The following is a 24,263-nucleotide window of genomic DNA, read 5'->3' on the forward strand; positions in this document are numbered from 1 at the left end:
AATCTTCGGTGGTTTGGTTGTGGTGGAAGTGAGCTTTGTAGTTCAATTTTTTGAAATAGATTTAAAACAGTTTGATTGCTAAAAATGAAATATGCCAAACATTTAAAAAATTATCTAAGTAATATCCATTTCGTTTCTTAAGTATCATTCAAATGTTACGCTCAGTCAGTGAGTTAAGTGAGTTTAGATTGGTAAAATACCGACTCTGACCAGGTACGCAAGGTCTCACAGGTCTTTAATAACAGACGACATGTTTGTATCTATTTTGTTGATAAGTTTCACCAGTAAATATTTAAGATTGTTTCGCCCGACATTCGTCTTTGTTTACCGATGTAACTCTAACAGGTTTAAACATTGTTTCTAACTCTAGTTTATCGCTATGTGACCACTGTACAACACGATGTTGTTTATTGTTTGCAGTTTCCCGATGTACGAAAACTATATGATGTACTTCTCCATTCTGACTTTTTGACTCTACGTCCAATGTTCGAGAACGAGGTTAAGAAAAAGTTTTTCAAACTACAAAAGTCCGTAGCATGGAAGCCAAGTGGCATTGTGTCAACCTATACCGGTTATCGTTTAGCAATTGCATTTGTGGCCATTTTCGAAGTAGCCGGTTTTGTCGTAACGAGCACACTGGACAAAGGTCATAGCAAGCGCACCGGAAGCAGAAACAAACTTTTCCGGGAGTGCGTTAACTTTTTCCGTGCCGATGGTATCGTTTTAATTACGCGCCGACAGACCGGGGCTACTGAACTGTAGTTCATAATTCGATTTCATTCCAAATGGAGCAGAGCCCTCAAGGCACCTTGGGTCATTTTCGTGTTCCAACGAATACAGTTCGGTAAATTGCGTTAAAATTATGTTCTCCAATTGCATCCTCGCTGTTTATGATGATGATGATGATGATCATAAGTCTGGTTTGAATTAGGTGCAACATATGCGAACAACTAGCTTGTCTACATTTGAACACATGTGACTGGTCTAGCTAGCAGTGGCGTAGACGTGTGTTTATTAAAAAAAGGGAACATTTCCGTCCGCCTGTTCAGCTTTATCGTCTCCGGATGAAGGGCGTTTTCGTTCGATCGTTAAATGCACTTCAATGCATTCTCCTACTTCACGTGCATTTTTCCTCCCTTTGTAGCATTTAATGGTGGCCACGAGTCGGTTAGCGTGGTTTATGCAAATTAAAGCCATCGCATTCGCCACTCGATCAATCAAATCAATCATGAAATATCGTGTTGGAGAGAGAGAGCGAAAGAGATATTTTCAATTCCAACGAAAAACCACCAAATCGAGGACACGGCTCGATTCACCCCTAAATCCTCACCTAGCGGTAATGGTTTGACTCGCGATAAGCGTGTTATCGTCCCATAATCTATTCTGCTTACTCCCAAACCATCCCAAACCATCCCAGCAACATTTCTCCAGGGGTGATTAAATTGAATAACAATTAGGCTAATCGAAACGGGGTGGTACTACTGGTCACCCGATGCAGATGCAATGCTTCTACCAACCGTACTCCGTACGGTTGGGAGTTTGGTTTGACAGCGGAATGGCAACTTGCCCTGGAAAGCCGGTGACGGGAAATTTAAACTGTTCGACCACTACGTTTCTAACTTCCGGACGCGCGGTGGATGAACTTTTGAAAGTTTTAATAGGGAATGAGGGAATGTCCTGAGGCCACTATCGGTAGGCTAATTGCGCTTGGGCACAGAATATTCAGCAGCTCGTTTGCTGTGAAAGCGTTCAGTTTAAATAGCATAATCGGATGAATGTTAAAATTGGTTTCATGGCATAGTTTATTGCATTAGTGGGTTAGAACTTTAACTTTATAATACTATAGACGAGTCTTTTCCCAACATTCTATGCGTAGAAGGGGCGTCCTTAAATGTATTCCACAACCAAAAACCCGTGGGCTATTGCGCTTTAGCTCGCGTCGCAATAATTCGCACCCTAGGGCACGTGGCCACATATATCTTTATCCTGGAATGCGTCGCAATTCGTCGAGTTTTCCAAACAAACCCAACACAATTTGTGCCAATAATCATCGAAAGTTGCATCAGATGAAGCGATACAACGTATCCTACGTGTGGGAAACGAAACGTTCCCGATGCACACCTCCCCGCACATGCTGACATGCAACTGCGGCCGACCGTACGATGCAGTTTGCCATTCCCGTTCTACCCGTTGAATAATTTAATTCCCTCCATGCACTCCGATCCGATCCTAAGCGATGTTGGTGTTGGGATCGTGGAGGAACGAGCTCGGTTGCGCAATCATCGGTTTGCGTTCACCCGCAGAATAAGAACCGGTGCACGTTTGTGTGTTGTGATGAGTTCCGTTTTCTCAGTGATGTTCCCCACAGATGATGGTACCCTTGTTACGGACACTTCATCGACTAGTCCTCAGCTAAATAGACGCTATGACCGCAGGTGAAGCAAATGGCAGTGGAATGATGCATATTGTATTCCGTTTATTGCAAACATTGGATCGATTCCAAGCCACAAACGCGGATGAAACATTCTACTTTGCGTCAATCGAACATGGATTAGGAATCAAAGTTCATTCGTGTGCAATAGCTTTCGATAAACATATTTTAAATACAGGAAGAGTAATTTAGAAAACGACGTTTGGTTTTTTTTCAACACCAAATAAGGTAACAATTTCTAATATAAATAACGACTTACAACAAATTACATCGCATAAAAACACGTACGTAAGAATATTAGCCAAATCAATATAATAGAGCAACAAAAAATTAAAATGTTGTACGTGTTTATAACTGCATAGCTGTAATTTCAACCACTGTACTTTGACGTAATCGCCGTAGGGTATGCAACTCGCATGACTCTTTTCGCCGCACAGTAAAATACTCAGCGAACATAATGCGCTTAAATAAAACAATACTGTCGTTTTACATTTAACGTTATTGCGGATGGACGTATGCCGAATATTGCAATAGCTGTTAAAAATACATAAATATAAATGGAAAAATAAAAAATTTCATTCGGGTGAGACTGCACAGGATAAGGTGTCTCAATTTGCAGCAGCGGGTCATTCTCCTGAACACGTTTCTGCTCCCCAAACTGTGGTACGTTGCTTCGGTGTGTGCCCCGAGGGTTTTCGACCTGAGAAGAGCCACAACTTTGATCGGATACCTGCTGTACTACAGAAGCGGAGGTATACGCGTTCCTCTGGAGCAACTGGCTCTTCCACGCAAGAAAGGTGGTCTGAACCTTCAGCTACCCCAAACAAAATGTATGGCGCTCCTAACAAACCGGTACGTGAAAGAGAGGGAGTGCTTGGAAGTTGGTTTCCAGCATATCGCTAGTGCTGGAAACCCACCGAACCTCTCGGGCATCCCGACAACGTACCCATGCTTAAGAGCAGTGATTCAGGAGATGGCTTATATTCCGCTAGTTCCTTGTGAACCCTGCTAAACAAAACAGATCATAAATAAACAGATCCAGAGGTTCGCAGTCGCCAAAATCATGAGGACAACACCCTACGTTGACTGGAGAAACGTCTGGAGAAACATACACAATAAACAGCTGAATTCAACACAACGTTCCACGCTTTACATGTTAGTAAATGGAAAGGTTCCTCATGGGGAGCTTTACAGCAGATGGGACGGGGTTTTTGCTAACTCTTGCGAGACGTGTAATGCTCTAGACACTCTCGAGCACAAATTCGCGATGTGTCCAAGAGTGAACGGAGCCTGGAGAAGTCTCCTTAAAAAAGTAAATCATCATGTGCCTGAACTCGTCGACCCGTCCTTCAATGTGCTGCGCTTTCCTGCTCTGGGAAATATAAGAGCCAGTAAACGCGTGGCTGTGTGCAAACTGTTTGCAAATTATATCATCCACATCATTAGCAATAATGATGATGCGATTGATATAAACGTCCTTGATGTAGTTCTGTCCAACCCGTAAATGTATGTTGTGTATATATGTATACACATTGCCTGTTTAAAACCTTTCTTTTTTTTCCTTAATGTTACAATGTTTGTTAATGGTATGTAAATATGAATGCTAATAAAATTTTTTTATAAAAAAAAAAAATCCAAAGCAATTTTAACCTAAAATTTCGTTATTTTAGAGCGTATGTTAAAGTCAATATGGTAAAGGATCATTTCCGATTATACACGACAGAACTGGTACAACATCCCATTTGTACCGTTCTTTCATAGCCATAGAAGACAAGAGGTTCGATCGAAACATACGTTATTTCGTATAGTGTAAATAATTAATTAAAACAATAGAAAATTGCAGAATATTTTAAACATCGGTCGCATCACATTTTTTTAATGAATTTCAATGTAAAGAAATTGCTGTGTTCATACTTACATAGATCGGAACAAAGTTGTATGTTGTTAATCTGAAAATGAAAGTGAAAGGAAACAGTTAGTCTTTTTCTACTAAAGCTTAAGCAGACATCAATTAAATTAGCATTTAAATGAGATAATAATGTATTCTATAAAAAGGTTTTCCATCACTAAATGGTTTTTTTATTTATGCAAGTGCAATGAACTTCCATCCACCCATCGCTCTAATCCTAATGCCTTTAGATCGAGATTAAATGAAACAATAACCTTTTTCTTTGTAACATATTGCACCTGTCCTAACTGGTTGAGAGCTTTTTTACACGCATCGATTAATTTAATGGCGCTCTCATAAACATACTATGTATCGCAGTATTACGTTCTGCATGGATAGTTTCATTCACTTTCGCTATCCGGTAGTCAATGTCGGTGGTCAGTACACTCTCCGTGTTGATCTTAATGGAACACTTATAAAGTACGCCTAGTGTGTAACGAACTGTGGTACCTTGGAGACGGAAAATTTTCTGAACCGCATCAGTAAATTATTGCACTGGGGAGTTACAACAGTTCGCATGTATACGCGTGTTTTTCATTGAAGATTTTTTCGCTTCCGTCGTTTTGCACCGTTCTGCTCTTTAAAAATAGAGAAATTACATCACCCTCGAGGATCATTGGTTGATTCATTTTAATATGTATAGATATTTATTATGCCTCACATGCTAGCTAACTTTAGTATTAAATGCACTAAATGGTTTTAGCACCATCTGAAGGTCTTTAACAATCGCCAATAGGAAGGCAAGCGAATGTTAATGTGCAGCAACGCACAGAGTACTCCACTGGCAGACACACCCGCTCAAGAAAGATTCGCCAGAGTGCAGGAAGTACGTGCTGTGCCAGGCACACGTCCTAGCAGTTGTTGGTGGTCGGGACACATAAAAGGCACGTGTGTGCGTATATGTGAACGACACTGCAACCGGCACTAAACATTCACAGGTAACCATCGAACACCTCATCTTCGGGCCGACCGCTAGAAAAAAAGGTACGTGATCTTACGAGCGGTGGTAAGATTTCCTGGTTTTTAGCAGGAACCATCATCACAATGCTGTCACGCTGTTTGCCTCTCGCGCACAACATTGGTGGCATCACATTGCAGGCAGGCCCTGTGTACGGCGTCAGCATCATGATGACAATGATGAAGCTTCGTGTGAATGCTGCAAAAGGTATGGAAACTAATGCGTAGAGTAGATGATTTGAATTGATAAGTTACGTACCAACGAGTAAATATTATAAATTACAATGTTTTATTGCCACAATATTTCGTAAAGCTTCTAAATAATATTTATTTGGACGTAAGCATTGTATGGTTTGTTTGTAACTGGCAACTGTTCTAATTTCGCTTGCTCTGCTGAAAGCATAACTTCAGGCGCAAACATATATTCCTGATGTTATAAGCGTTTTATTTGTTGAATGACTAATAGAAGCGTCTGATTCAGATCAATTAGAACACTTGAAACGTGCTAACTTTAAAAGCATGAAGAATAAAGTTTCTCAAAGAACCTATCGATTCGATTGTTCCGCTTCTTCCTTGACACTAAGAAACTTCATCGAACGTATTCTCCACTGACACCTTCGCAAGGCAGGTATTTAAAGCGTCATTATTCGACAGCAAGCATCACGGTGCGCCAGCATAAGCGCGGGCCTGGCATGGCAAAGCATTGGAACGGGAAGCAAACGAAGCGTTTCGTAAATGCGCGAATGTGATCGCAAAACCTTGGAAGGGGAGCGATTGGCATATTCCCAGTGTGTCCCCAGTGAATGGGTAGCACCACCTTTTGCAAACCAACGGCGGTTCCGTGCTCTACAATGCAATTTAAATTTGTCAAACGATGAGTCAAACTTTCCTACCCATTTGTTGGGGGTTACGAAAAAGGCCAGAAATGTTGCTTCCGGTAGCTGGAAGAAGCTTTTCCAACCAGCTTTTCCGGTGCTATGCTACGTACAGAGCTGATGGGCTAAGCTTGTGGTACAGATTTTGTGGGTTATTTGATGTTCACGGTACTACTACCACAGCACAGGGATGGTCGGGCAGGGATGGTTGTAATACAACGCTAACGAATGTTAGGTGAAATATGGAACCACTCAGGAAGGTACGGGAACGAAAGAAAGAAAATACGAACAGACAGTCAAGTAACGAACAAGGATTTTAATCGGTTGAAATAATTTACAGCAACGGCGGCACACACACGACCTACCGAGTTCGCAAAAAGTGACAGATTTTCTACGGAAAGTTGTTTGATGTTTTCACGTTTTGTGTTGCGAAATTGATGACGACAAGGAACGGAAGGGCTAGATTGTGAGAAGGACGGACAGAAGAAAGATTGCTCACACTCGGGAATGTAATGGTATGGAGATAGAGTTTCATTTCCGGTTGTCCCACATTGTGGGGTTCGCCATCCTCGAAAAAGGTCGTTAATTAGGTTTTGAGGATTTTTATGGTTGAATGTGGGTACAGAGCTTAAAATTGTATTTTTTTAAAGATGACAAAAAGGGAATTTGTTCTTGGTTTAGCGAATTCGTTAAGTTTTTATTGCCGTGTAGGCAAACAATTGGTTACAGGTATTTAAACTACTTGCAGGATCATGGTTGATGCGTAAGGAACAGATTTTTTTCTAAATTAAGAACTTAACATTTTTGCATAACAAAAATAAATTAGAAAACATAGTTGTAATGAAAAATATATAAAATCGTTTTGGTTCAAATAAAACATAATATCCATTTTTATTTTTTGTATAAACCTTTTTATAAACCTTTTATTTAAGGTTTGAATTTTTCTTAATTTTCCTTACATATTTACATTTGCAAGGAAAAAAAATAAATTCCTAAAAAAAACAGAGCAATACGCCAGGCAACTTCGAATGAATGATGGATTGGTGTAAGAAAATAATTTCCATCCCCAGGAGTATAAGGAAAGTAAAAAAGCCCTATCCCCAAAACGCACAAAAGATGTGGTTCAAAAATGCGACACAAAAGTTGACAGACTTTCATTTGACGAAAGTATTCTAATGGCGAATTGTAACTGTAGTTGTGGCAACCAGAGTGGTTGTGGCACGGAAAAATATCAGAGTGCTCCTGTCATTTCCCGACATATTTTGTCGAGCTTTTGTTTCCTTTTTTGTTTCAATTTTTTTTACACTCGAATGAACACTTTAAGTAAAGCTTCCTAACGACGGGTACCGAACGAAGGATTAGTATTTGTTTTAAAATTTCACAGGGATGACTAACAAGAAACTCGTTGTTAAAATGTACAAAATATATTGATGCTTTACAATTGTATGTTTTGTCACCTAAATTGTGTAACACATTTTTCATTGCCCATAATCACAGTCCAAATTACAGTCGTATAACACTACGTTATAAGAGGTGGTCCGGTGGTGTATGTGATAAACGGCGCCGGTTCCACACTACAAGACTGGATAACAAATCCCATCTGGACTGTCCTCCCGTAGCAAGGACTGGCTATCCTGCCGTTCTTAAGAAGCGAAAAAAAACACTACGTTATACAAGTATAACAGTTGTATTGACTTCTACTGTTATATACGTATGTACTAAAATGTACTTAGTGAAAGTAAAAACAGAAAATTTGTATTAAAAATCTATCTGTTTATACTATATTCAATGATGACTGCTGTACGAAAAAGACTTCGAAATCGTGGAGGTTGATCGTTGAAACAATTTCTCAACTTCCTCACGACATCTAAACATTATGCCACAATTGCTGGCCACATATCGTTAGCGTCTGTAATCATTTATTACTAACCTAACGCATACTTCCCATACGCATATGCCAAGCCACGCTAAAGATTGCAATGCGACCTGGTTGTGCATTAGCTGCACAAACTGCATATCACTCGCCAGGTCACATAACAGCTCATCATAAATGTGTTACAGGTTGTGTAGCAATGGATGATTGCAGCGCTTCACGATGATGCGTTTTTGGCTAACGCAACTCACACGATATGATCCGTGAATGATGTGACATTTTTTTTTTGCTTAATTCGACCTCCCACTGAACGGTTGTGTGCAGTGAAATTGCACTTTTAGTTTTAAATTTTGCATGGTCCGCAGCACGGTTGTCGCAACCGGGTCCAGACCACTAGACTTACCTTCTTTGGATGGGGACAAGTTTCAAGCAAGCCAATGGTGCAGAGAGGTAAACTCAAGGAGTAATGAAAGGTGGAATGGAAGTACTGTCGACTGAAGAGCATACAACAACGATTGCGGCAATTTGGTATAATTCACTTTAAGTTGACATCAAACGACAAATGTCTTTTGATAATTTTCTCATAGTCGTTTTATATTTTAAATTAAATTGAGTAAAATAAAACACTTTAATTAAACCATAATTGTTTTCTAAATCCTGTAATTTTAATACTTTTCGGTAGCAACTGTTTCCAAAACACCTGTTACTGCTTGCGTCAATTGAATTATTCTTCTTCACCATTATCTTTTTCAATCAAAGTTCAAGTCGCTCCAAATATTTGCAAGCACGTGCCGAATAAAATGCCACACTATCATCATCGGCTCCTGTCAGCAAGCAAAAGGGCGATGATAAAATCATCGATAATGATCCACCGCCAGTAAGTTGCATCTCGTTCGTTCGTTCGTCTGACATTTCGCCTGTGTGCCATTCGAGAACTTTGCCCGATTTCTTCACAGTGTTATCGGGGAGATGCTGGGGCATCTACACTCTGGCATCTACTGCTTTACTACCGATGAATGAGCAACACTCAGACCTTCCCAGATGCTTTCAACTCGGCTCGAGCCCAATCTGTCTTTCCGATCACGAGCTACCACCGAAGCAGCTGATTGCGTGTTCGTGCGCGTGAATTTAAATTAAATTAAAATGGGCTTCCTTTGGCAGTGTCGCTTCTGTGCTATGTGCCGTTTGGGGGTGCGCAACGATACAAAGTAGGAGCCGAAGGTTTTCAGTAGTCAACCCTCTTTGAAGGGGGCAAGCAAACACCCCATTTGTTTACATGCTCTCGGCTAATTGAGACAATCCGAATGGTTGCTCTTAAGGATGTGTTTTGCCCCGTGCTACAGTTTGATCCACTACCCACCCCTGCTGATATGGCAGACGTTTGGTAATGTACATGGATGCAGCTTTATTTATTAACCCGGAAGCAACGTGCTTTCTGCTGCTGCTGCTGCCGCTGCTAGACGAGCAGACTTATATGTCTTCAATGTAATACAACGTTCATTGTTTGCTGACATGGCAGGTCGATTGGTTTGGACAGAATGACAAGTGGTTAACAACTCATTTGTCTATGAGCTAATATAAAATTCAAACAATAAAAAAATGGAATAATAGTAAATATTCAATATGGATAAAAATTCAACCACATAATTGTGAAAGAGTTGTACTAAAATGTATATACATTTATATGTATATAATATATGTAAGCAAGAATATGTAAGTAATATGAACAGTTTTAATAAAAATATTTTTAACCATAATATGACCAATAGCTATTCTTGTTTTTTTTTTTGAGTACGTTAAATTAAATTTGCGAAGTATTTAAAAAAATAAATAAGTAAATAAAAAATTATGTTTTCAAATAAATCCGTTCTGTTTTTTGCTAATGTATCGCTCTGCAGTCATAAATACCCGTAGAAAAATCACATCTTTTGCTTGAAAATTTGCCATTTGACAGATATTAAAACAAATGATGTCCTGTAAGGGCAACTTAGAAAGCGTATTTTTGTGTGTATTACCCTCAGTATAACCCTCATATAATGACCACCCTAATGGATAAGGAAATGTAGCTTTTATTTCAAAAATCATCTATTTTGAACTATTCCTGAAGGAGTCAGGTTCGAATTAGTTCCTTGCATCCACTTGTTCCACTCTTTTCTTATCAGCCCCTGGAATTGGTTGGTGATGTTGATGATGACGTCCAGTGGTTGTACTACTAGAAAGTTCGGTAAGGTTTTATCGGTCTATACTAACCCCCTTGATTTGACTTAGGTCTATTTGGAAAAACAGAATTGTTATACAAACTCAAGTATGGTACTTAAGATCGATTAATGTTGTGTATATTTTGGATTACTTTTCTGATTTGATTCATTCGGCATATTTTCTTGCGCTGATGTAGAAGGAAAACTTGAATATTAATATCCTTTCAGAAGCCTATGGCTTTGGCATTGTTAGCCAAGAATTTTAGCAATGTTATAGGTATTTATGACATTATCTTCGGATTTGCAACAATTGTCTTGAATTGGTATTGAATATTATTGAGTGAATTAATGATGGTGTATGGAGGTATTTTTTTATGAATTTGAACTGTAGCGACGTCGGTCTTCACGACAGGATTCGGAATCAAATTTAATTCTAACTGCAACCAGGTACGTCTGGCGGGTAAATAAAGTTAAGGTTAAGTTAAGCCATATTTTCTTCTTTCTTTTTTATTGATTGATCAACTCCTGAATAGTTTCTTTCCAAAAAAATCCTTCTTTTTACACTTTCGCATTCGTTTCATTTAAAAAAACTAAAATACATTTTCTAACGAAATATGCACATTTCGATCAGATTCCACAGATACCTCAATATACGATAAGTAACTCTAGAAAGTTATAGTGAAATACAAACACGAATAAATCAATGATAAACTCTTAAAATTTTGCAATGTTAAGTGGAATCGGCTGCGCCATCTAGCGGAATTTTAGAGCAATTAATACGTACATTAGTATACAATTTGAATTTATTTTTTAAGACCCTCAATTAACTGTGAACAACTTTTTCCAAGTATCCAGCGGTTCAAACTTTCCATTACACTGCAATCAAATTACCGATTCATCAGAATGAAAAACAATCTAACCTCTCAGATTACCAATTTTAGACGTTGTTACAAATCATTGCTCCTCCAATTTAACCTTCCATTCGCTACCAAGACCCAATCAGAATGTCATTACGTTATCCCCAGTGTAATATCGTACCATATTCATAGGCCAGAAGCTATCGCACTTATACACACAAACACACTTACCGTGAGTCGCGTCCATATTGGTCCACAAATCGGACTAATCTGTTCCGAGCTTCGGACAAAGCAGTCGGACAAAAGGCATACAAATATTTTATACTCAAATGGAAATATGGATGTCCAAAAAATTGGATCCGATAGCGAGCACAAAAACTGAAGGCACATTGTTTCCTGACGTTCCGTAGCGTTAAAATCGATGTTGCATAATTTCATAATCTAGCCTCGGGAGTTCTTTTTTGTGTGTCCATCCATCTGGCCGGATGCTTTCGTGTGGAAATGCGTCAACACGAATCAAAGTTTTCTTCCAACGTCCGGCATGGTATCCCACTCGGTCGAGTGTGATGTTTGAAATTAGTTTTCCGTTTCACTCGTTTTTCCCTTCTCGGTGGCATCAAAAACTGGGCTAGCGGTACCCAGTGTAAAGGTAAAACGGATTACGCTACATTAGCATACGAAAGCGCTAACCGCAATCTCCCGTTGGCGGTGGAATGGCGAATGGACGGTTTCGTGCCCTCGAGGCCGGATATCTCTTCCCATCGGTGTGGGAGGGTTGCTTAGTAGTTGTCAAATCACTACTCGTTTAAGCTCTGGGAGGTGCGATGCGACGGACGGGTTCGCGGATATGTCCACGGGAGGAAGCGATTTAATAGCTTCCATCGATTCTAATTCTTACATAACGCCGGTGATGATGACGGTGTAGTTGGAGCAGCGTTCCCACCGACAACTGAGCACTCCAAGGCCACCTGGTCCTCACGCACATCAGTTCAAAAAAAGGGATCGATTTTTCCACAACAAACACGGGCAATAATAATTGGACCTGCGGTTCCGGAGCACCACAACACCGGGAGCACAAAACAGGATCGTAATGTGGAGGAGTGACAAAATATGTCCCCTTATTTGGATGGTCACACAACGTTACCTGTGGCTCTTTATAGCATACGGTCGGTAAACCATGGGCCATGGGTAAATGAAAACGTTGAAATATGGAACCCGTACACGGTCGCACATGTCCGACAAGTTTGCCAAACAGGACCTGGTACCACCGGAACGAAGCTGACAGCAGGATTAGGAACGTGATACGTACTTTTATGATTGCTCATCTGGACGAAGATGGCGACAGATAAAGTCTGTCGTGACACAACCCCTGGGTCCCACACCGTGCGCATAATCAATGGTTGTTTATCGATGCTTACTGGAGCGTAGCTACCGGCACACGTTGACGGGCAGGATAATGCATTGCCTTTATTTATTGATATTAGTTTGTCATGTACGTGTATTCATAATCAATCCAGATTGCTCGCCTGTTACATCATTTGCAAGCTGGTTCAGTTAATACGACTCGGTATGGTCGTGTGTATTTAGTAGCAGCGTGATATACTTTTCAACGTCTGTCATGTGTCATTTAGTAATACTACTAGAGATTATTTCTGGTAAAAAATTCCCCAATTATCATAAAATGTAAGTACCCATAGTTAGATATTTTCTAATAAAACACCTGAAATACAACTTAAACAATATATATCTCCTAAGCTTATTTCTCAGTTTAGTCCAAAGTTCTCCTAAGTCTGATGATATGCAATATATTTTTAATTACATATCAGCCAAGCGCTTAGTAACTCCTTAAGCCATAATTGATCGATTATAAAAACCATAAATACCTAGTAATGTTTGAAAAATGAAACACAATTGAGTTTATTCATTTTCTTCTACAATATTTTTTTAAAATCTTTTTTATAATTCCTATTTAACGTAAATTAATGCTTTTTGTACAAATGTCTCAATATTTCTTATAGCAGAATATGGCCATATTATAAGTAATTATACCAATTCGTTTTATGGTACAGTTTAGCTCATATCTTAACTAAAGGCATTCTTTCCCTTGTTTTAACGATTAAAAATAGTTCAAACATCTAAATGATTCAATTAGCTAATAAATTTTCAAATTTGAAAATTATTAATAATAATTATACTTAAAAAACTCATGTAATTAGGCCAAGAGACAGTTTTTATAAGAATACGAAACCCTATTGGAAAAAACTAACTCCCAAATTCATAGAAAATGATCTAAACGATCGAAACCTCGGAAAAGTAAAACAATTTGTCATCATACGCAGCCATCTTCTACCAGCAAATGGCCGATGCCGTGCATATGCTCTCAGCTGCATTCGGTGATTTATTTTCTCAAATATCTTGCTTGCCGACAACGAGGAAAACCTTCCCATTTCGATGCACGTGCACACTTTGCACTATGGATGCCACTGAAACGATGTTGGTCTTGACATTTTTCCCGACCCGAAAACCCCGAAAGACCAAACCCCTTTTATTGTCAGGGACGAGAGAAACAACGATGCGAAAGGGGGACGGTTCCCCCCCGGAGCAAAATGGAGGGGAAAAAGTGAAAGGAAAACAAGACAAGGGATATCGAACTGCAGTGCGAACGAGCCATATTTCACCGAGCCGGCACGGAAAGCACATCATCGAATGGAGTAGAATGGGGAAGTGCCTTGGTACACGCGACCAGCCAGCTTCGTGAGTGCGGAATTTTCCGCGGAATTTGCATGCATTCAATAAATTTAACAAACTCTGCATCCTTGCGCTTGTCGGAGTTTTACCAGCCCGTAAACCCGTGTACCATTCCGATCGTTGCAGATATTTGGTGCATTTCAGCGCCATAAGCCGAAGCTACCGGATTCGAGTGCAAACGACTGATAACGGGTCGCGTTTACATCTGCCCTGTACATTGCCTAAGTGATCGGGGCCCATCATCTCATCTCCCGGCGGACAGCAGCAAATCGTCGATCGCACCGTTGATTGCTGGCACGAAAACTGAGCACGTGGAAAATGTTCCCATTTTAGTATTTTTGCCGTGTCGTTCATGTTGGGTATTATTCTTTCCCTCCTGTGCCCTTCGCGGTTTGCTGTGTCAGTCAATCTGACCAGAAGTACCGACATTTGACCAGCAATAGCAATATCCCCCCATCACCATCATGCTTCTAGCCACCATTCGTCCGCCAGCAGTTTGTTTCAATGTTGGAAAATCGGTGGATTGTGCTTGGTCCGCACTGAAGTGTGAAGAAAATTCGGGTTAGCGGTACGGGTCAATTCTAACCACGAGGAAACCTACAAATACTCCACAACGGACGGAAGCAGGCCGAGGTGAATGCGGTGGAAATTCAAAACCATCGTACGATGCTTTTCCATCAAGCAGTTCTGCGTAACAGTTTGCTTGTCAAACGAGAACGAAGGAAAGCAACCGAAACGAGGGAACGAAGGAAAGCGTTTCGGTTGCGTTTTCCACCGTCTACTTGATAGAAAGGTCATTTGGAACGTTTCAACACGGGCTCTCTATTCGGGTCAAGAATTCACCCGCCTTTCGCTCCCAGAAGGTGGTAACTACCTTTCCACACCATTTGAAATGCGCAAGAGTCGGCGAGCGAAAGGACAAAACAGTGTTTACATCCCCAGTCGTCCCCAAGCTTCTAACAAGCGCCAATTTTCCATCTCGGTTGAGCGAAGGAAAAACGAACACTGTGCTGCTGGTTCCCGGCTGCCACTGACCGGATTGCTTTGTCAAATACAATTACATGCCATTCATATTATAATATTACTATTTTTTCCACCATTTGCTGTACACCGTTTGTGACAAAGAAGTTGCGCTAAAATATGAAATGGAATTTTTCGGAGCTACCGGTCACGCGAGAGCCACAATGCGCGTGAAATATGAATTAGAAAGAATGGGCCCATTCAACAAAAGCCGATAGAGAAGCAATTTAGCGGTGGGCACGTATTCGGGCAAGGTGTACACGTGTAAAAAAGAAGTATGTGAAAAGATTTTTTTAAACGCTGCAATTAACGTACTTTTTTGTACGATTACCGTGTAACACTTGGATCATTCGTTTAAACATTGGAGGTGAAAATGAATGGTTTGAATTAAAAAAAAAAGATAATACTCAACGTACAAGCGTTACAACGTAGTAACAAGCAGGTGATTTGGTCTTATTTTTTGTACTTTTCATCACTATATGATCAGTCCCAATTTCTGCCCATTGCCCAAAACGGGAAATAATTGAGGATTTAGAAAAGCTCACACCAGTACTCTCTACTATTTTTAAAATAATTTTAATAGCCATCCGGCCAGGTCATGGATAAAAAAAACAATTTTAAATTAAATTTTATTCCATTACATACACACATTTCTTTTAATTGGTAAAGGATGGTCCTATAGAATAGCATCAGCAATAGTCTCATAAAAAACTTAATGTTTCTATTATGTTGAAAAGACCTATAATTGTTATATAAAATGCTATGAAATAAATGCATGAATGAAAAGTGAAAAAAGATAATTTTATGACGCAACAAAAAAACGGAAGAAAGAAAGTCAAATTCCATAAAAGTAACACTGAAAAAATAAAAATAAATACCTTAAACGAAAAAAATCATCAAACTGCAGTAAAATAGAAATTGTAGATCCGTTTACAGTCACACAAAAAAGAAAACGATAAGGTAGTTAATTTTCGTACCACAGTGTCAATCGCTGAGTTGGACGCGAGTTTGGCAAAAACCAAAAAATAAAATCTTGACACATTTCATTTCAATGCAAATGACATTCAAGTTATTCATCCGAGAGTGAAAAGATTTCTCTGTCCGTTGAAATGTTGTTGACAGTTTGGACAGATGCAATATTTTCATAGTTTGTTTTTTAGTGATTTTAATAACCTTACAATGGTAAATGAAATTCCGGCAAGGGAGCGGAATTCGGTTTAAAATATTAAAAGCTTCTTACAGAAAATTATTACCTGAAACAAGCAACCCACCGCTTACAAGAAAGATTATATGAAATTTATAGTTTTCAGTTTGTTGAACTTTTAAAAATTTGAACAACAATATGAGACATACCTACTTTAATTAAAGACATAAAATAACATAAATAAGATGAAGCTAATAAACTAAACTCTTAAATACTAAAATTATCCATTTCCAACTTAATTAGCAAAAAGGAAATGGAAAAAATCGCCAATCTAATCGAAAGCCAATCGCAACCACATTCTGCCAACGATCAGAACCACCTGCATTGAATTGCTGCCGGGTATGGTGTAAACGAAAAATAAAACTCCTCGCTCGTCTCAACCACAAACCAACCCCAAACCCAAGTGCCCAATCGTCCGATCAACTGTGCCCGGTGGCACATTCACCGCATCACTAAACACCCACCACGACCACCCCCCATTTTGATGGTGGTACAACATTCGGTGCAACAACTGCACCTTGGTGCAACCGAACCGGTCGGTACCGGTCGTGGAGGAAGTTAGTTTGCCCGGTTAAGAACTCCCTGTTTTTCCCTGTAGAGCCATGGAATTGAATCGTTTCTGTTTTATAGTGTCATTGCCAGAGGTCCTGCAGCAGTGGAAACCGCCGAAACATGAGGGTTGCCCTCCACTGGCTGCAGCAGCTGCACCAGAACTTAAAATAAAATCGTTTGAAACATGCACCCACCGAAGCTGAAACCTGTTTCACCTTGCCGCACGATTTGCTCAAAGTCAAAGAACAAATCAAATTCTATTCAACCGGTTCCGCCGCCAGTTTATCCACCAAACGAATATGCGAGGGCGCCGAAGGTAAACGTCAACTAAAGGGGAATGCTCACATTCAGAGCAGGTCCAATCGAAAGTCTATCAACCACAAGCGCACGGAGCAAATGGTCCATAATTGATTTCCCGCCGGAGTAGTTCGAAGAGAACGGTGATTGGGAACTTACCGCTTCTTAGCGGCTTGGCTCTCATCACGCTGACCATCTCGAAGATGACTCGACAGGTTGTAAAGTGGCGGTGCGAAGGCAACAAACCTTCTGGATCTGCAGCCGTTCATTACCAACAGACCAACAGGTCACACGGGTTGTGTAAAGTGAATGGAACCGGTCAATGGTGCAAACATCTTGTGAACCATCGGAAGACTACAACAGCTTGCGGCGTATTCATCTGCGTGCGTAATCAACGCCAAACCGAGAAGCAACCAAAACTAACCAACTCAAAAGTAAGTCCGTTGTCTCAACATTGTTCGGGATTTGCGACCACAACGCAGATAGGAAATCTGATACTCCGCGACTAGTGTTAGATAACGCGCTCAAACTTACAAATGACGCCGTGGTGCTCGCTCGTCTACAACTTCCACATCTGGATCAAAATCCGCTCAACAGGTCTTCATCTTCTATTTCTCTCCAACTCCAACAGATGTGTGTACGTTGACACAGCTCTGCGAGAATAGGCTGTACCCGAGGTCTCGTTCAGGGACACGTGACCCCGAATCAACTGCGGTGATTCCGGTGACGGCTCAATCATCCATCTTTATCGGTGGCACAGGTCGGCAACAGCCATAGAGCATGCGGGGCCAATCACTTCAATCACGCAGATCAAACATCTTCACGTCATAACGCGACAATCTACCTCCACAGCGAAACCGAATGTCGCCTTTGCTTCGCTCGAAACTTCCCAAGAGCTTTAACGAATCTATGAAATATGGCACGGGGAAGCTATTTTTTCTGTGGGCGAATGGATTGCTTTCTGGCTGCATTTTCGTAACCGATTCGCAGGGCAAAACAGAGCGTCTTCTGGGACACAACGTAGACATTAGTTAGATCAGGCCGTTCAGTTCGGAGGGCACAAAAAAGGAGGATGACTTACATTTGAAGTATGCAGCTGTGTTTTCTTCCGGCTTAGTGTACACAGTGTTCCCAGTAAACAAGATCAACGTTCCCAGTCAGCCAGGAGGGAGGAGAGGCGGTTGGCGATGTTATTAAAAATTTATGAACATTCTACCGACAACGAGGAGCCAACAAGCAGAAGCAGACGATGCAAAAAAAAAGAAAAACGATGCACATGATGCTGCATTGGCTGCATGATTGCTTAGTTTGGGGAGGTGAGAAAGATTTTCTTTTTTAGTTTTTTTTTCTTCTGTTGACACGGTTCTCTTCTTTTCCATCTCCATCTAGAGCGTTTCTGCCGACCGAAGCCGTCCTCCTAAAATTCTACACTTTATCTTCCAGCGCACTTATAACTAGCGAGCGGTGAGTAACGAAAGCGAGTACGAAAAAAAGCGATACCGTTGTTTAAGCTCCTGCCTTTTCCACATTCTCACAAACCCACTGCTCAAACTTTCCATTATACAAGGATCAACCAACACCAAAGGCAACGGATGTTATCCTGTGTTGCCTTTTACCTTTTGCATACCGCATTTCCAAACTATCTATCTTTTCCTTTCGCGACAGGATGTTCTTAGGAAAAGCGTTCGACACTGGTATAACACTGGTGCATCTTCCTTCTATCGTCACACAGGTGGGGGGCGGCATCGCTTACACCGGAACAGCATGATACGATAGTGTTTGATATTCACATCTAACTTTTTTTTCATCCTCTGTCTCTCTCTCTCGTTAGCCAGCTTACTTTGCTAGATAACAATTTTTGTTCGGCAATGGCAAAAGAGCATACTTCAAAGTTCTCGTTACGTTGTGACCCCTTATAGCGGGGTGTAGGGTAGTGAGAAAAAAAACTTCTTCGTTTTAACACTATTCCATTTATACTCCTAGATTCGAACGTTCAATGTAAGAATGTCGCTCCAGGCCGGTACTAGGTGCAACTACATTTGGATCGCGTCAAATATTTACAATGCCACTGGCCAGCGTGGAAGTGGCAGTGTGATTGATGATGAATTTGGTAGGTAAATAAAATTGTTTCTGCACCGGCAAACTACCCCTTACATGGGTGGTAGAATTTATTGAATTTCCTTCCTTCCAAGGAAGGTACCTGTGAATGACACACCGGTAGCAGGTTGGAGAAAAAACTCTTTTGATGTCTATCGAATGCAATAATGATGAGACATAGAACCACCCTAGAAGCATGATGTATTACAAAATGCAGAACATGTGAAAGAAGCAGGAATGCAATATTCTTTCAAATTTCATTCGTTACTTCAATTATTTAGTACTATCAAGGTATGAGGAGCACAGAATAGGAAATAATTGGCTGAACTTGATTCATGATGTTGGAACTAATTTATGAACAAATTTCAACCAAATTTTCTATACGAATGACAATTTTTAGATGCTTCAGTGAATTATGATATCTTTTTCAAAAGAAAGTTCCGTGGAAATTTTTGTGCTATTGCTCTAACGGTGATGGATTCAAGGAGGTCATAATAGACAACATGAAGTTCATCCCACCAGATATACAACATAGAAGCAAAGATGTTCGGTTTAACTGTGTTTGATGTATGTAGATGTATATTCTGGTGGATTCTATTCGCATCGATTAATAGTCGCTTGGAATGAATTTACTGATAATCCCAGATCAACATTTTTGTCTACTGGTAAACCCCTCATAAATTGCAGCTGCAGATTTTGTTAAATGGCGTGCGAATACTGATGCTGCTTTGTTGTAGACAGAATTTCTGACCCATTTATTATAAAAGATTGGAAATTTATAGATAGACTTAATATTGTCAGCTCGTTCTACCTAATATAATTAATAAAATTGATATAGTATTCCAGTTTTTAGTTCAAATTATCTCAGAATCAGAACTATGCTTACAGTATATGTACCAGAATGTGATATTAACATTTGATGAATATTTAATTGCATCCGGAAACATGTTTGTAAACGAAATGCATTCAAATGCATTGTTTGATTGCATCATATTCCAATTTGTCGAAATCGTGTAACTGGTGCAAGGATTACCTGCATCAAACGTTCACCGATTTACACTAGTCCTGCACAAATTAGCATCAGCACAAACGAACAACATACGCGTTGCTACGAAATCGGGCATCAAATCATGGAAAATCAAACGAGCTACATTATATCATATCATAATTCCCATCCCAGAGGGTTAACGTGCCAATCACCGTCATGCATCACTGCTTGTGAGCTCGGGAAATATAACCCAAAAACCAGTACCCTCGTACCCTCAATCCATATGGATCCAACTATCGACCCTGAGCTAAAGCTTGGCCTAAAGGGCTAATTTATCGACATTGTTTCGACGCAGCGCTTGGTGAGTTTGTCTAGTTTGCAAAGCAACATACAAACCGGGTGGTGCGTTATATAACGAAACTGCAGTCACTGCGCGCGAGTTGCAGCTGCACCACAACGGAGGAAGCATCTTGAGGTCCGCGCTTGTTTTATACCCGGGGCCGTTGTGGTTGGGTGTGAGATAGTGAGCGTACGGATTTGCGTACGAACAAGACAATGCGCTGCTTTGTGAACAGTACCGGTGACGACCAAGGGCCGGGAACCGAGGGTACCCAAACGCTCGTACAGAACACCGGCAATACAGCATCTCAGGTGCATCAGTGTGGAGAGTGATTAGGTGGCGTGCGCTCGACCACAATACAGGTTTTGTTTTGTGTTTTTGTACCATCCCTCCCACTGTTTACCCTCCCACGGGTCGCGATGGGACGGGCGGTGAGATGCAGCGGGAGGGTACGGAAAGAATCTCGCGTGTCCAACGATTAGACCGCGGCCGAAGGTGTCGTTTATCGTCGAGTGTCAGGCGAGAACAAAGGAAGTAATTAAGTGTGGGACTGCTGCTGTGCCGGGTCGCACTGTCGTTGATTAATTAAGATGGTTGTAGGTTTTCGTGGCAGCAAGCAGAAACGTACGCTAGACGGTCGGTAATGATCGATCGAAGCACCGAAAGCACCTTGACCATCGAATCGAAACCAATGCTCATCTTCGCGATGAACCTTCTGCCACTACGAAAACGATGAGGGATTAGAACATCCATTCACTTCCTTCACACTGACTCATTCCAGAACATCTCAACGCCATCTTGCGTAACGTGTGATTACAGTAAAGGTTCACCTTGAGCAAAACGTGCGTGGTGCATGTAAAACAGATTTGTAACGAATTGAATATTCTAATTTGAATTATATGAACTTTTTTTTTTCTTCACAAACGTAACATTGAAGTTAATTTGATAAAACAGTTAGGTTTCTAAATTCTATACCACACTTTTTGCAATATGAGGGAATACTACAATATGAAGAAATTTATAAGGAAATCAATGAATTAATAAAAAATTTAATGTTAATAGTAATTTAGCCAATTTTATTGTCAGCTTAAAACAAAATTCCCAGTAAACAAAACTCAATTGTACAATATATAAAATAATGAGGGATGAATATAAACCTTCTCATAAATAAATGAGGAACATTTTCCCATCCCTCAGTTACCTTAAAGCTCATGTGGAAAATCGTTATATTTTTCATTAAAATGAAACTCATAAAAAAATTATAAAAAAATCTATCCAACTAAACAAAAAGCAAAATGGAAATATGAATCATTAATGGCGCTTCTAAAGGGACCATTTTTCTTCGTTCTTTCACAAAAAGTGAAGTGTAAGAGAAAGTGTTATGGAAAGGTAGAAACATTTTACTTGGTTTTTTAATCTACAGTTTTTGCAATCCAACACTTCTTTTACTCAAAATTGTCTTACTCAAGAATAGTAAATATGGAACAGTATATTTAGAAAAAAAAATCCGAGTAAAGCATAAAAACGACGACTTCGAAAAAAAAACGCGTGACACGCAGGCATCAAAAAGTCTTCAATTATTCAACGAGTGACTGTCTTTCAGCATAATTCTACTATACATGACGTATTTTATTGCAATCCAGTAACTATATAGACAAATATATCAAATAGTGGAAAAATTGTAATAAGCTATGCTTGTATTATGTTCCAAAAAATCCACTTAATCCCAGCAAACAAATTAACACTCCCTTGCTTAAAGATCCTTCCGTTTCGCTGATGGTTTTGTAACATTTATAAAGCTGATACAATTTCATTGACCAACGTACACCTCACACTCACGGTGTCGTAGCGAGTGGACGTGTGCTACAACAAACACTATTTACGAGCGCGACCATATCTTAGTCCCGATTGGTCACTGTATAAGCGCCATCCAAGCGCCATTATTATGAGAATGCTACCACCTTTGTGCTGCCGAAGCTTGGCCAAACTTTGGCGACAACATTGCGACACGTACGGTACACGTCCTTGAGGTGTATAAACCATTGACCAGTTGACTCCTGGCAGGGTCGGTCGAACCGTGGGGAACCGCGCGGTAGCATTTTAGGGTTGTGAACTCTCGGCACCGATGCTTTCGTGTTCATTATCGAAAGTTTGCGTGCGGCCGGGCGTGCTTTTCGTTAAATTCGTCATTGCACATACCGGTGTGGCCATTACTATTCCGGACAGGTTTCGTGCGGATGGTGCGTTGGTGGATGGAATTTTGCTGGCAGCGTGTGCAAACGGTGGCGACGGCTCGACGTAGTCGTGATTCCGGTCATACAGTCTTTCCTCACACATTCATCATTGGGTTGTAGCGAGAGTTTCAAAGTCAACAATATCGTTTGAAGAAAAACGAAATGAATTAAAAACATTCATGTTTTCTGGGGATGTTTACCATTCAAAATGTTGATTGAATTATTAATTTAAAATAGAAATGTATCAACAAGTGAACATCAATTGAAAACAGAAGTTAAGTTATAGGTTTTTTGTTGAATATGAAAACCTTGAAATGAAATATTCAATTTCATGAAATAACAATCGTACATTATTTTTTTTTCCTTCAACCCAAGGGCTAATTGCAATGGTTTTATACCACTCGACATCGTGCAACCATTGAAACACTCGAAATTTCGAAACGTTTCGCCTAGCTTTCGTGAATAATTTTAAGGACTGCTCCGTACCGAAATCCAAATTTCATTGTTTTTTTCTCTTTCACTGTATTTGAATGACGCCTCACTATATTGATGTCCGTCACGAACGCCAAGGACGTTGCGCAATCGGCCCATTCGCTAGGGCACCGAGGTCCCGCACGCAAGGATCATGTTAATTTGACGAAGCTTTTTTTGGTGGGTGTATGTTTTGTCCTGCTCTAAATTCTTTGTTCTATACTATCCACCTACATGCACGATTGCTATCAAATTGATCGCCCGATGAGTAAGAACTATTTGCGGAGTATTTGTTTAATTACTTACCGTCTGGAATGAAGCTGACGTACGCTTGTCGGGGCACAACAACACCGTTAGATCATCAATCACCTGAAAAAGAACGGGAAAAGAGTACATAAATAAAGTGGAATTTATCAAACACGTACTCGTTTGTTATTTTTGGGCCGTTCACAGCATGTTACTGGTAGTGGTTTTAGAACATAGCCATTTATCGTTCCTAATTGGTCCCGATTGAGGGTAAATTAATACACCACTATACCTAGGTGTACTTAAAATCTTTTCCATCATATTTATTATTGTGAACTATTCATGCACTGTGAGCATTGGTTCGTGCACCTTCATAATGCTAGAGAAAATAAAATTTATCACAAACACCTTCAGCTCACGTAAGATCTCCCTGCAGCTCTGTAGAAACCTCATCTGCAACCTGACCGACACAAAACTTTTAACAACTTTCAAACCAAAACTATGCGTTAGGAATCGTGCACCCAAGAAAGCCGCACAATTTCATCTGACCGGACTCGATCTATCAGGGACGGTTACGTTGGGGATGAAGACCATGGGATCGGTGATTGTTTTGTTTTGCTTTTCATCTTCAGGGGTTTGGCCGGTTTTTCTGGGTTCGAAAATATTGGGGAAACAATTTCTGAACCCTTTCCCACCACGAGGGGTTGGAGAGAATTTTCCTACCACTCACTTGTTTTGACCTTTGGGCGAGAGGTGTGTAGCATAAATCTTCCATCCGGTATAAGCTTGCTGCTTGCTAGCAGAAGGACTTTTGTTTGGTTTGTTATTTTCTACGGCTCGATAGCACCGGAAACCTGAGAGTTTGTAGTTTTGTTGGTACGTAGTACAGCTCTGTTCGATTAATTTCTAAGATTTTCAAACCTCAGT

At 40.3% G+C, this 24,263-nt stretch overlaps 1 protein-coding gene across 4 annotated transcripts in view; it reads right to left on the bottom strand.

Moving 5' to 3' along the window:
• Window positions 1-24,263, bottom strand: part of LOC125768759 (Ig-like and fibronectin type-III domain-containing protein 1) — a 105,679-nt gene that overhangs the window by 34,649 nt on the left and 46,767 nt on the right. For all 4 annotated transcript variants that reach the window (XM_049436834.1, XM_049436831.1, XM_049436832.1 and 1 more), the window contains 2 exons: window positions 23,397-23,459; window positions 4,350-4,380 (listed from right to left, as the gene is read on the bottom strand). The gene's annotated coding sequence lies outside the window, so the exon portion shown is untranslated. The remainder of the gene's footprint in view (window positions 1-4,349; window positions 4,381-23,396; window positions 23,460-24,263) is intronic.

This window comes from Anopheles funestus, chromosome 3RL, assembly GCF_943734845.2.
Source record: "Anopheles funestus chromosome 3RL, idAnoFuneDA-416_04, whole genome shotgun sequence".
In the NCBI taxonomy this organism is placed as follows: domain Eukaryota; kingdom Metazoa; phylum Arthropoda; class Insecta; order Diptera; family Culicidae; genus Anopheles; species Anopheles funestus.